Source organism: Canis aureus, chromosome 38 (genome assembly GCF_053574225.1).
Source record: "Canis aureus isolate CA01 chromosome 38, VMU_Caureus_v.1.0, whole genome shotgun sequence".
Lineage (NCBI taxonomy): Eukaryota > Metazoa > Chordata > Mammalia > Carnivora > Canidae > Canis > Canis aureus.
Window position 1 is genome coordinate 45,998 of NC_135648.1, and position 14,355 is coordinate 60,352.

At 47.2% G+C, this 14,355-nt stretch overlaps 1 protein-coding gene across 7 annotated transcripts in view; it reads left to right on the forward strand.

Moving 5' to 3' along the window:
• Nucleotides 1-584: 584 nt before the first annotated feature.
• Nucleotides 585-14,355, forward strand: part of DISP1 (dispatched RND transporter family member 1) — a 153,337-nt gene continuing 139,566 nt past the window's right edge. For all 7 annotated transcript variants that reach the window (XM_077886565.1, XM_077886570.1, XM_077886566.1 and 4 more), the window contains exon 1: nt 585-726. The gene's annotated coding sequence lies outside the window, so the exon portion shown is untranslated. The remainder of the gene's footprint in view (nt 727-14,355) is intronic.

The window sequence follows — 14,355 nt, forward strand, 5'->3', positions numbered from 1 at the left end:
CTCCCGGGCTTGCACCCCGCCCAGCCCAACCTTCAGCTCCCAGAAGTGGGGGGCGCCGGTCACCTCCCGCCCCGCCCCCTCCTACGCCCTCTCCTCCCCTCGCCACGTGCCAGGCCCCTGCCCCGCCCCGACGCCCTGCCCCCGCCCCTCCCACGCCCCTCCCCTCTCGCGCCCCGCCCCCGCCCCGCCCCTCCCGCACCCCGCCCCCGCCCCTCCTACGTCCCGCCCCTCTCGCGCCCCGCCCCCGCCCCTCCCCCGCCCGCCCCTCCCACGTCCCGCCCCTCTCGCGCCCCGCCCCCGCCCCCCTACGTCCAGCTCCTCCCACGCCCCGCCCCTCTCGCACCCCGCCCCCGCCCCTCCCACGCCCCGCCCCTCCTGCGTCCCGCCCCGCCCCGCCCCCTCCCCCGCCGCGACCCGGCGGTCTGGCGAGGAGCGGGCGGACGGAGAAACACGCGGCCCGCCCGAGGCCGGGGGCAGCCCACGGACGTCGGTGTGACCCCCCGCCCCACCGAGCTGCTGACACGACCGCCCCCGGCCGCCCCCCTCAGCCGCCGGGGCGGGACTTCCGGTCCTGCTCGGGACGCCTTCCGGCGGGAGGCGGAAGCCGGCTCCGGGTCCGCATCGGGGCCGGCGCGTCGGGGGCGCCTGTCTCCTGCGTGGACGCGTCCCGGCCCCGCCGCCGCCGCCGCCGCCGCCGCCCCCCGCGCCGCGGGGCCGGGAGACCGGGTAAGGACGCGGGGCCGGGCAGCCCGCGCGGGCGGAGGGCGGGCAGGGTCGGGGCAGCCGCGGGGGGCGGCGGCGGGGCCGGGCGGGGGCGCGGGGGGCTGGGGCTGCGGCGGGGGCGCGACCGAGGGCGGGGCGGGCGCGGGGCGGCTCCTCGGGCCGAGTGTGCTCCCGGGTCCTCCGCGCCGACCCTGAGCTCCTGCGCCGCACCGCTCGCGCCCTCGCCCTTTGTCGGACCCGGGCGCCCGCCGCGGAGGAGCAGCGCCCCCGGGGCCCCGGTGCAGTGAGGTCGGCGCCCCTGGACCCCGGTGCAGTGAGGTCGGCGCTCCCGGTCCCTGGTGCACTGAGGTCGGCGCCTCCCGACCCTGGTGCAGTGAGGTCGGCGCCCCCGGATCCTGGTGCAGTGAGGTCGGCGCCCCCCGGGGCCCCGGTGCAGTGAGGTCGGCGCCCCCTGGACCCCAGTGCAGTGAGGTCGGCGCCCCCGGTCCCTGGTGCACTGAGGTCGGCGCCTCCCGACCCTGGTGCAGTGAGGTCGGCGTCCCCCGGGGCCCCGGTGCAGTGAGGTCGGCGCCCCCTGGACCCCGGTGCAGTGAGGTCGGCGCCCCCGGTCCCTGGTGCACTGAGGTCGGCGCCTCCCGACCCTGGTGCAGTGAGGTCGGCGCCCCCCGGGGCCCCGGTGCAGTGAGGTCGGCGCCCCCTGGACCCCGGTGCAGTGAGGTCGGCGTCCCCCTGGGCCCCGGTGCAGTGAGGTCGGCGCCCCCCGGACCCCGGTGCAGTGAGGTCGGCGCCCCCCGGGGCCCCGGTGCAGTGAGGTCGGCGCCCCCGGACCCTGGTGCAGTGAGGTCGGCGCCTCCCGACCCTGGTGCCGTGAGGTCGGCGCCCCTGGGGCCCCGGTGCAGTGAGGTCGGCGCTTCCCGGGCCCCGGTGCAGTGAGGTCGGCGCCCCCCGGACCCTGGCGCAGTGAGGTCGGCGCCCCCCGACCCTGGCGCAGTGAGGTCGGCGCCCCCCGACCCTGGTGCAGTGAGGTCGGCGCCCCCGGACCTTCAGCTGCGCGGAGCTGACCCCAGAGCGGCAGCAGGTGCCCAGCGCCGCCTGTGCTGCAAGCTGGCAGGTGGGCCCCGTGTCAGGTGCGCAGGCCGCCCCCCTTCTCGGGACTGCTGGGCTCGGATTTCTGCCTTGGCGCCCCTGACTGCGCTAGCGACCCTTAGTGACCCAGGGGTGTGGTTCCACACGTGCCGATCGCGTCCAGGTGTCTCCAGCGACCGCTGCATGCTGCGTGCGCTTGTGACCAGCGGTAACCTGCAGGCATCGTGCGTATGCTCAGTGGCTGCCCCTGATCCGCATCACACAGTGTCGCTCGTGAGTGTGATGCCAGCCACCTCCTGCGACCTGGACTCTTGCACGCCCTGGGTGCCGCTCCACGGCCAGGGGTAGACGCTGACAGTTGACGAGCACTTGCTGGCTACAGGTGCTTCCTGCGTTGCTCCAGGAAGTGTTTGCATCTGACTTGCACTCATTCAGTCCACTAGAGCATTGTTTGTTTACTGGTGGCTTAGTGTCTTGCTAGCTTCTCAATTCCTCCCCGCACCCCAGGTTTATGGAGGTATAACTGACAAATAGAGACAGTAGCTGTTTAAGGTGGACAGCGGGGGTGGATGTGGGGGTCTGCTGTACCCGTGCTTGTGAAGTGATCGCCACAGTCCTCACCTCACATGCTTCACGGTCTCTTGTTTCTGTTTTTGTTTTGGTGTGGTGAGAACACCTAGGATCTACTCTCTTCCAGATTTCAAATGACAATATTAGTGACACTTATAAACTCTTGTGGACTTGAGAATCTGTGCTTGAGGTAGATACTTATAAGGTCCCTATACTTAGGGACACAGCTGATAGTACAAGTGAAAAGCAGCATCTAGGAATAAACAGTGCTTTAACATGTAATTGAGCATGTTGAATGGTTTTTCAAATTAGAAAATGAAAAGATGACACTGATCTTCATAGTTATTGAATAAACTGCTGTGTACAGTTCTATGTGTCTCCATCTCATTTCTTTAAATTAGTATCCTTTTTCTGATAAGGCTTGTTCTGAATTTTCCATAAAAATCTTGGTTTAAACAATGTTTTCTTTTTCCCTTGGTTTTGGGGAGATAAAGCACGTGAAAAAGTATGGAGATCTTTAGACTTTATTTTGGGGTAGAGGAAGTGCTTGTTTTTGGAATCACAAGAGCTCTCCTCTGGCAAGTTTCTAGTTATATGTCTGAATGATGTATCTGAAATTAGACTGCTGTATGCTCTGGATAATCTTTGGAATCTTCGTTACACTTATTGTTGGGTAAATTATTAAGCTTTCTATAGTAAATCCTATGTTATTCTGTAGGATTTAGACACATTTTACAGTTTAACCAATAGTGGAATTTTTTTATAAGGTTGTAACAAAGTACTGGTTATTCTTATGTATCTATTATTTCTGTTTCTGCTATGGCAAAATATGTATCTGTGCATTGGGAGAAATACTGAAAAAATGAGAGCCCAGACTTTGTTTTTATGGACGCACATTTACACATTTTGTTTTCTATAATAACCTGTGTGTAATATATGAAGTAGTTTGCTATATTGAGTCTTTTGGTTCTGTGCTGATTGTCCGTTTCATAATTACATAGTCCATAAGTACATAGTCTGTACACCCTAGTTAGAAAGGCATTCCCCGCCATTTGGTGGAATCAGGAGAATTTGTTACTGCTGAGGAATCCTGCTTCTGGATAGGGAGATCCCAAGCAGTGTTGATTTTCTGCTGACTTACCTCCCAGCTGCATTGTCTGTAATGCAAGCATGGTTCTCGCCGAGATTGACTGAGGCATACATAGTCAACCCCTTCTTTTAGTAGGACTCTCCGTCCTCTTTGTTTTCCTGAGTTAGACCTTTTCTCTTAGTGATCAAGGTGACCTGGCCTTAGTGTGACTTGGGGATCAGAGCAGCCAAGGGGGCTGCAGTCCTGTTGGCGTAGTCTTGTTCATTCTGCCGAGTCTCATCCCATACATCTTGGCAAAATTTCCACCCTCCAGACACGTAGTTATGGCTGTGAACCATTTGTTCACAATCCTAAAGCATAATTGGTTGGATTGTATAAATGGACTCTACTTAGCTTTGCTTTCGAATGAGGCATCAAGTTAAATTATACACAAACTTTCCTATTAAAGTGCCACAATTGCAGATACTATATAGTAAATACACTGGTTGCCATTAGTCTTTGTTCTTATTACTAGTTTTCTTTGTTGGTTTGCTTCAATTTGAGATCCTAATGAAAAGAAGAAATGTCAAAAGATGTGGGGTGGGGAGGGAAGCTGGCCGTTATTGGTGATGTGTTAAGAGGTGATGGTGGGAGCTGTCTGCGGTAGTTGGAAGGAGTATCTTAGCCCTGACATTGTTTAGAATTGCCAGTGCTTGGTGATAATAAAAAGCAGAAAAACTTAGTTGGGTTTATTATTGTTTTAAAATACCCTAGAGACAATGCAGGCCTTTATTGCCTCCAGGGGGCAGAAAGAAATCCTTCCTCCTTTTCCCACCTACATGAGAACGACTGGGCAAGGCTCTTAAGGTCAAAAAGTTTACGGGGTAGTTGGGAATCTTGGAAAGGCTTGAGAGAAGGATCCAAATATGAATAAAAAAACCCAGGGACTCCTGGGTGCTCAGTGGTTGAGCCTTTGGCCCTGCCTTTGGCGCAGGGTGTGGTCCCGGGGTCCTGGGATCGAGTCCCATGAGTCCCACGTCGGGTTCCCTGCAGGGAGCCTGCTTCTCCCTCTGTGTCTCTGCCCCTCTCTCTGTGTCTCTCATGGGTGGGTGAATGGAATCTTTAAAACGAACAAACAGATATTGAGGTTTATTTTAGCTTTGGTGTTTATTTTCAGTATTGAGAAGAAAGCATGGAGATTGAGAACATTGCAGATATGAGACGACCAAGCACTATATATGAGTGAACCTGTCTTAATTAAAGTGGAGGAGGGAGGGCAGATCCTAGGAAGTGATGCATTGTCAGTGTTCAGACTTTACCACAAGAGCTAACGACTACACAAGTAAGAAGTTTCAGAGTCAACACTTAATATTTTAAACCTAAGTGGTGACTATTTCATGTGATTGAATGGAGTTGTAAAAATAAAAATAGTACAAGAAACCACCTGTATACCTTTTATTTGGATTCACCTTAACATTTTACCCCATTTGCTTTATCACTTAAGAAGAATAACACTTTTTTTTTTTTTTTTTTTTAAGTAATCTCTACACCCGGTGTAGATTGAACTCATGCCCATGAGATCAAGAGTGACGTGCTTTTCTGACCAAGCCAGCCAGGTACCCCACCTAGAATGCTCATAATAAAATATACTTCCGAGTAGAACTGCTAATTTTTTTAAAGATTTTATTTATTTATTCATGAAAGACACAGACAGAGGCAGAGACACAGGCAGAGGGAGAAGCAGGCCCCCTGCAGGGAGCCCAATGTGGGACTCATGGGACTCCATCCCAGGACCCCGGGACCACGCCCTGAGCCAAAGGCAGATAGATACTCACCTGCTGAGCCTCCCAGGTGTCCCTAGAACTGCTAATTGTGTTTTTCTTTCCTAACAGTTTATTGGCTCCCATTCACAGAGCTAGCTTTAGTACCTTGGTGGACAGTCTGATGTAACTCTCTGAAGGGTAATGAATGTTGACCAGTCCACGACAGGTGGGCTTTGATTTCTAGACCACAGTATCCTCTTCTGGGGTCTTATCATCCTGACCAGGGTTGTAACTCCTATGTCTGTCTGTTGCTTTTTGGTTTATACATTTTCACTTGATCTCAAAACAAGCATGTAAATGTTCTTCCTTAGACCTATCTGATCTCACTTGCATTCATTCAAGTGTCACTCCTTTCTTTCTTTTTTTTAAGATGTATTTATTTGAGAGAGAGAGAGAGAGAGAGAGCAAGCCAGCTCGAGTGCATGAGAGAAGGAGCAGAGGGAGAGAATCTCCAAGCAGCCTCCCTGCTGAGCATGGAGCTGACTCTTGACTCAGGGCTTGATCTCAGGACCCTTAGATCATGACCTGAGCTGAAACCAAGAGGATTTTGGCTCAATCAAATCAAGATGCTCAACCAACTGGGCCACCCGGTTGCCCCAAGTCTACTTCCTCGCAATTTGTAGTCCTTGGTTATTGAAAACAGCTAAACAGTATCCTTTTTAAGAACATTTAACCTATTTTGTAATAAATACCTTGTTAACACTTCAGGTAAGACTGTACCTTTCTACCTAAAAATATACTTCTTATGTCTTTAGTCCATTCACAGGGCCTTATATTGGTTGATCTTTCAAGATTCTGGGTTTTTCATACCCTTTTTATTTTTTTTATTCTTATTTTAAAAAGATTTTATTTATTTACTCATGAGAGATGGAGAGAGAGATAGGCAGAGACACAGGCAGAGGGAGAAGCAGGCTCCATGCAGGGAGCCCGACGTGGGACTCGATCCTGAGTCTCCAGGATCAGGCCCTGGCCTGGAGGCAGTGCTCAACCGCTGAGCCACCTGGGGCTGCCCCTTTCATACCCTTTTTAAAGTGTGGTGAGCAGCGACACCTGGGTGGCTCAGTGGTTGAGCATCTGCCTGTGGCTCAGGGCGTGATCCTGGAGTCCCAGAATCGAGTCCCACGTTGGGCTTCCTGCAAGGAGCCTGCTTCTTCCTCTGCCTGTGTCTGCCTCCCTCTCTGTGTCTCTTATGAATAAATAAATAAATAAATATTTTTTTTTTAAAAAAAGAGTGGTGAGCAAAGTTGAGAAGAGCCTAATATAGAATAACTGATCATTTATGTGTAAATTATTTACATAGTGCTTTTCTTTTAATTTAATTTAATTTTCTTCTTAGATTATGAGCAGAGGGGAGAGGGAGAAGCAGGCTCCCCACTGAGCGGGAGCCTGACATGGGGCTCTATCCCAGGACCCCTGGGATCATGACCTGAGCCGAGGGCAAACACTTAACCAACTGAGCCACCCAGGGACCCCCAGAGTGCTTTTCTTCCATAGTCATTTGGTCCTTAGGGCAGGACATGTAGTATCCCATGTCAGGGACAGAAACCTTGAGCTACAGAAAGGTTAGGTGGCTTGCTGGGTGTCTTCTGGAATGAGGCTGTGTTGGACCTGGGATGCAACCCTCAGTCTTCTACCCCTGAATCCATATACCCTTTATCCCAGTTCACCTATTCTATTGCATCTAACTTTTAGGTCTTTCTATTATCATGTATTTTAAAATATATCGTAGAATCCCTTTGGCTTCCTCGTTTCTTCTCCCTTTTCATCAACTGAATTTGCTGTTAGGGAAAGAAAGTGCTGACTCTACTTAATCTTTTTCTTCTGCACCTAGCATACTGTTGCAGGATGGAAGTGGAGCACTAGTAGTCATTTAACCCAATCTTCTACCTAATTTGGATACTCTCATACCTCTTCCCTTCCCAGAGTATTTAGGGCTAATAACAAGGTGTTCATCTCCTTCTAATCAGCCTTGGTTTATTGTTGGGAGGTTCCAGTTAGAAAATTATTTTCTTTTACTTATAATAGATCCAATTACCTGTAGTTCTTATCTGTTTGCTTTCGTTATATCATCCAGAGCAACATAGAAGATCTAGGCAAATAACAACAACTGTGTCTTCTCAGGTTAAATAATGCCACTAGCTAGATCTCTTACCATCCTGATCATCGTATTCTGGTTGCACTAGGTTGTCAGTAAATATGGCTTCCCTAATTGTCTACACTATTTCAGAGGTCTGATCAAGGCAGCAAATAGGGAGACCATTACTTCCTGTAAGGTGGACACCTACTGTTCTATCACTTCAATATTTTTGAAGTGCAAAATTACATTAACATTTAAGCAGAGATATCTTGCTCTCATATCCAGCATTTGTACGTCAGAGCTCCCAAAATTTTCATGGGCAATTTGTTAGTCAAGTCCTTGCACCTGGATAGTGGTTTTTTGACTTAATTACAAGACTTCACACTTATTCCTGTTAAATTTGATCCTGCCAGGGTTTCAGAGGTCCAGCATTTCAGGCTGTAGTGATCTGTTTGAGACTCAGTTTTGTTACTGTCTTACCCTTTCCAGCTTTGTCTTCTATGTTTATAATACTTAACCTCTTCAAGCTTGCGGCTTTGGATTGACGATAGCCACCTAGCTAATGCTCCTCCTAGGGCTTAGAGGGAGATGGTCTGTGGATCATGTTATGCCAGGTCTTCTGCAGAGAAGTGTGACAAGCACTGGTTCTCTGGATCTGGTGCCTTATTGCCTGGGAGACCCGAGAATTACTCAGAGAGAATTGGTCAGAGGCTGTCCCAAAGTTTGTGTTGGATTTTCCGCTCCCTACCCCTCACTTTGACGTGCATGTCTCTGAAGAATGTAGAAAACAAATCCTTGGAATTGTGCTTCCTCTAGCTGGCCCTCTCCCTGCCCTCCAGATAGAAAGTTAACTTAAACCTACAGAATTGAAACTTGGTTAGAGATCTGTGACTGCCATTTCTTATATTTATGACTTTGCTTGGAGTTGGTCTTTGAATTGTATATGAACTCTTATCCATGTTCTAAGGACTAAAAAACTGCCCTGAACTATAACAGATTTTTTAAGACTTACAGAGAAAATGATAATTAATATTTTTGGAAACTAATCTTGCCAGTGGCCTCAGTCCATTATTGTAACAGAGGTGGATAATTATACATATGAATTGTACATAGGTCGACATAGATTGTATGTAGAGCTTATTTTCACTTTCAGTCAATGTTAAACCTTTTAATCCCAAACTAGTGATGTCTTATATAGACACATTTTTTAAGGTTTAGTTCAAATCTTAGTTTATCTCCATACTTTTTTTTCATCTCCATACTTTTTATATTAAAATGGTTTATAGCTGGGGCACCTGGCTGAGTGATCCAGCATTTGCCTTTGCCTCAGGTCCTGGGATCGAGTCCCGCACGGTCTCCCTGCAGGGAGCCTGCTTCTTCCTCTGCCTATGTTTCTGCCTCTCTCTGCGTCTCTCATGAATAAATAAATAAAATCTTTTAAAAAATGGCTTACAGCTAAGTCTAGACTTGAGGAACACCTATCAGTTGGCGAGTTTAATTCTGTATTTACTAAATAGTGAATGGGGAGTTAGACATGAAACCATTGTGTTTTCAGTGAGTTGAGAACATAAGGGTAGAGGAATCAGAGGTGTATTTTATTATTTTTTTTAAAGATTTTATTTATTTATTTGACAGAGAGAGCACAAGCCAGAGGAGGGGCAGAGGGAGAGGGAAAGTGGAATCCCCGCTGAGCAGGGAGCTCCACATGGGCCTCGGATCCCAGGACCCTGGGGTCACGACCTGAGCTGAGGGCAGATGCTTCACTGACTGAGCCACCCAGGCGCCCCTAACACTCTGTTTTTAGAACAGGTATTTTATAATTCCTCCTTTACAGTCCTAAACTAAATCCATAGATATCCTGTACATATAAACCTGATGGCAGAGAAATGAACATAATCTCTTACTGTGATATGAAGGAGGGACAAAACCAAAATCACTTAAAGATATATCTGTAGTGTGTGTGCTTGCTCTACACGTTCCACTTAGTGTTTTGCAGCTATGTGTAGGGTCGCTGTGAACGAGACCCACGTATGTGTAGACCTACGCGCTTATTGCGCGTCTGTACCCTGAATGCTGGCACTGTCATCGAGGTCACTGCCCAAAATGGTGAGCAGCTCGGTAACATTCAGACAATAGTCAGAATGGTCTTGTCTTGGCTTTCAGAGCAGTTACATTTTGGGAAAATGTAATGATTATTAAAAATGTGAATGAGATAATTCGTGTTTTTATGTTAAATGGCTCAGATAATGTAACAGGTTTCCTACCCGCGTGTATTTCTGGTGGAATATTGCGCGGGCCAGATGCGATGACCCTGGTGATGCAGAAGTGAGGTGTGTACCGTGCTGCAGGGCGTCTTGCACTCCTGGCCGGTCCACCTGCTGCCTTCAGGGCCCCTCAGCCATTCCCAAAACCAAGAAATACTTTCACAGACTTTGACAACCCCCCTTAGGGTTTAAAATTAAACCATATTATGTTTCAGCCTTATGAAATTACAGGAAGCCAGTTTCTTCTCAGAATGTGTATGTAGAATTCCTTTTATGAGGCATAACAAATATGTTCTAACGTCACATTCATTGGTGATGGTTGCCTTGAACATCATGTTAAAAATTTGAGAGAGTCCAATCAGTATTAAAGGATGTTATGATTTATTGGTTATATTTGCCATATGTAGGAGGGGGAGTGACTATGTAAGACATGTGCCGCAGTCTCCTGTCGCTGTTACAGTTCAGTGGATCTGGACCCACTAGGTGCCAACACCTCCACCCTAGGGAATTTGGGAATACGTGGGAAAGTTTTTGGTTGTCACAGTGATGGGTGTATGTGTGTGTAGGTAGCATTTAGCGATTTGAACTAGGGGTGCTAAATGACCCACAGTGCTTTGGACAGTTCTAGACAGTGGGAACATCCTGATGTCCCTTGTGGGGAAACACGGTCTAGCTTGGAGAAGAGTCTGATTATAGAAACTGTCCTGAGTGGGATGGTCAGTGGGACTTAAACAGAGACCAGATATCTATTTGTCACAGATACTATGACAGGTATTTTGGCATTGAGTGGGACATTGTACGATATGCTCTCCAGGGGCTTTTCCAGCTCTTTGATTTCCTGAGTGTGCGGCAGGGGTCAGGCTAACTGTGGCCTGTCTTAATGAATACAGTTCTCTTGGGACACAGCTGTCCTCATCTGTTTATGGATTGTCATTGACTGCGTTGAGGCTGCAGCAGCCAACTTGTGAGTAGTGGCCCTAGAGACCATAGGGCCTGCAGAGCCTAAGCGCTACCGGCCTCTTTACAGAAAATGTTTATAGACATCGCATATCATCATGTTTTTTTGGATGGCCCCAGTGTGTGAACTGATGTCACAAAGTATGTGATTCTCATATCTTTAGTTTTCTGGGTATGTGGTGGTTTTGGAAATCTTTTTCTGGGTCACTGTGGCACTGAAGACTCACACACTGATGGATCCGTAGTAAACATTACAGCCAGAGAATTCCCAGCTTGATTTTGCAAATGTCACTACGTAGGATGAGCTCCGCATCTGTTTTGTATGATTCCTCAGGTTTTGAGATTGGGCTGATGGGTGACTTTCCTCATGGTGACATTATACTAACTGGTCTTTAGGAAATGCTTTTAAAGCCATGACAGTGAGAGCTTAAAAATTCCATGTAGGGAATATCACTGTTTCCCTCCAATGCATTTTAAAAAAGAAAAGCACAGTGAGATAGCAGTATTGCTAGTTTGTTGGCATTGTGAAGGAAATACTAACTTATGAAATAACCTCTGAGCACTTATTTAAAATACTTTAACATTTTTAAAAATAATATTTTAAAGCAGTTACAAGAAACAGACATCTGTTAACCCTTATTCAGGAAAGAAAAAAATTAGTCTTTCAATATGTTGGTGTCTTGGTCAGGCTTCCCCGGAGAAACAGAGCCAGGGTGTGTGTTTGTGTGTGTGTGTGTGTGTGTGTGTTTCAAAAGAGATTTATTTTAAGGAATTGGCTCATGAAGTTGTGGGGATCAGCAAGGCCAGAATTTGTAGGGCAGCTGACAGGCTGGAATGTCAGGCAGGAGTCGATGCTGCGGTCTTGAGGCCGAGTTCTTCCTTCTCTGGGAAACCTGTTTCTGTTCTTAAGCCTACAACTGATTAGGTGAGTCCCACCCACACAATCGAGGGTGATCTTTATTTGAAGTTAACCTATTGTAGATATTAACCGCATCTACAAAATACCTTCCCTGCAACACCTAGGTTAATATTTGATTAATTAACTAGGTCCTGTAACCCAACCGGGTTGACTCATAGGACCAGCTATCACAGTATTTAAGAAGTGTTTGGTATATTAAAATATACGGTATATAAAATATTGTGTAGTGAGGACTGATTAGGATAGTGTCTATATATACTTAGAGCAGGAGTCTGTAAGGCATTTCCTGGTCTTCATTCATGTGTCAAATGAAGAATAGAAAATGGACAATTAAATCAACCTTGTCACCCTTTGAAATGGAAAAGTTCTCTTTCGTGGTTTTTATGTATCGTGTATTTTTTAAATTTAAGGTGCCTTGAATAATTTAAAAATTTTCTAGCCATGTTTTTGTATTTTTATAAGTTAATGCTATTGCTAGCCTATTTTTTTTTTTCTATTGCTAGCCTTTTTTGCACAAAAACTTCTTAGAGGAAGGAATTAGTCTTGAGCTAGTCCAGTTCTCCCCATTTGTGGTTGAGAAACTTAGTCCCAGGAAGGTGGAGTAGTTTGTCCAGGTAACACAGTGAATAAAGGAACCGTCATTAGAAGCTGGATCTGATGCCCAATCTAGTACCCTTTCTGCTAACGAGAGTGATCACAGGTACATGAAACTAGTAAAGGGGTTTCCTGAAGAGTCCCTACTTAGGGGATTGAGTATGAATTGATAGTTAAGAGGATAGGGGTGATATTCGAGTCGTTCAGTGATGCAGAAAAGAGGGGGTGTCCGGGTGGACAGCATATCCACTCAGGGCACACAGCTCCGTGTGATGCCCAGGGGGCTTGAGGAGGTTTTACACGTACAACCTAGCCATCGGATGACTCACGGGATTTTCCAGAGGATCTCAGGTCGAGAGAATGTGTGGTTCATAACAAGTTGCTGAGAGAGCTCTTTCTTCCCTGAGGTTAGTAGAGAAACATGGGGCTCTTGGGACCCAAGTGCTGTCTGAGTAGCACAGGGCTGGAGTTTGGAAATCCCCCAAGAGGGAATTTTAAGGATTCCGTGAGGCATAGAGGAAACATTGTAGGAGGTAAATGGGTTCTTTAGAAGGTTGCAGGGTTTCGGGCTTAATCTAAGTTTACTTCCTTACCTGCAAAATAAGTCTATTAATACCCACTGCACGTAGTCGTTAGAGGGAATAAAGGAAATAACATATGTAATGTGCTTGTTAGCACAACCCATGGCACATGGTACTCAAAATGATAACATTTATATATTATATCATGGCAGCTGGCTGAGAGTCTTACCAGAATGTATCACTAGAGTGAGATTTTTTTTGTCTTATTCCTCTTTTCTTTCACTTACTCTAACTACCTTATGTCACTCCACAGCTGTTCAGTATGGTTTCTTATTTCAGGTTTATTATTTCCAGGGAGGGATGTATCTCTGACGGTACTTAGTACTTACTTCTTCACCTCTGATCAACAGGCCTGGTCTTTTTGAATAAACTTTGCCCCTTCTTAGGGAGTTATATTTCAGTTGCAAATTTTATCTCATCAAGTTCAAACAATGTACTTAACTATGGCACTATTTCCTATCAGACTGACTGACTTATTTATTTATTTATTTATTTATTTGCACTTTGGAGTATAACTGGGAAGATAGAGTTGAAAAGGGGAGTGAAGGTGCAAGATTTTGAAGCAACTTGTCCCTTTCCTCTTCCTCAAAGGGTTATTTCCTTCAGGTTTTGAGTAAAAACCAAAATGAAGTATTTCAGTGGATGTCAGCCCCAAAGGGAACTTAATTGCATCTGAAGATATAAAAGTACGTATGGATGTAGACTCAGAAGTAGTCAAATAATAGATTTTTTTCAGCGTATGGGAGCAAATTTGAAATGACTAGTTATTAAGCACAGAGTACCTGCCCCAGCTTTGTAGTGTGATTATTTCAGAACCAGACCTGGGAGCTGTTTCCCTCGTGTTCAAAACATTGGTACAATTTGCATCTGACTGAGTAACCTGGAGTGTTTAGTTTCCTTCTGAGGAACCTAAAGGTGGTTCCTTCGAGGTGGTCCTCGAAGATCTATCGAGTAGGGTTCTCTCTGGAACCCTTCGGGCTGGACGAAAGCTTCTCTGCACAGGTCTGTATGTAGGGTTTAAATTTAAATTGAGAAATTTCTGCATTTCTACATTTCCAAGCAAAGAGAGTTCAGAAAAGCTTAAAAATAAAAGCTCATGGTATATCTAGGGTGATCTAGGTTGAATCAAGCTTGTTTAGTTATTATGCTATGCTTAAGTGGATGACTATGTCTAAGCTAAAGTTCAGAGGCCTTTCGGACAGAGGAATAAATGTGAATGTTTCTTTTGAGTGACCTCTAACTGCTTTTTTCAAAAAATGATGCAATTAAATGAATACTAATTTTTGAATGATGATTTTTCTGTAGTTTAATCATTAGGTAGAACAGTTTTGTATTTGCAGACTCCAGTGTTTCACATTACACAGTATCCTGGTTCATAGACCTAGAGTTGATGAATATTGGTAACCTGCAGTAGCATTTGATTTTCAGTGAAATGTGCTGGCCGTTGTTGCCTCTAAGAAGCCGGGGGGGGGGGGGGGGGGGGGGGGGCGGGGGGGGGGCGGGGTCCTTCCGTAGCTGCCTGCGCGCTCTCCCATGGGCTCTTCCTTCCCCTGCTCTCCTATTGCCTCCATTAGGTAGTGCTGCATGCCTTAAAATCACCCATTCCTCTACTTTTTAAAAAGATTTTATTTATTTATTTATGAGAAACACAAAGAGAGAGGCAAAAACACAGGCAGAGGGAGAAGCAGGCTC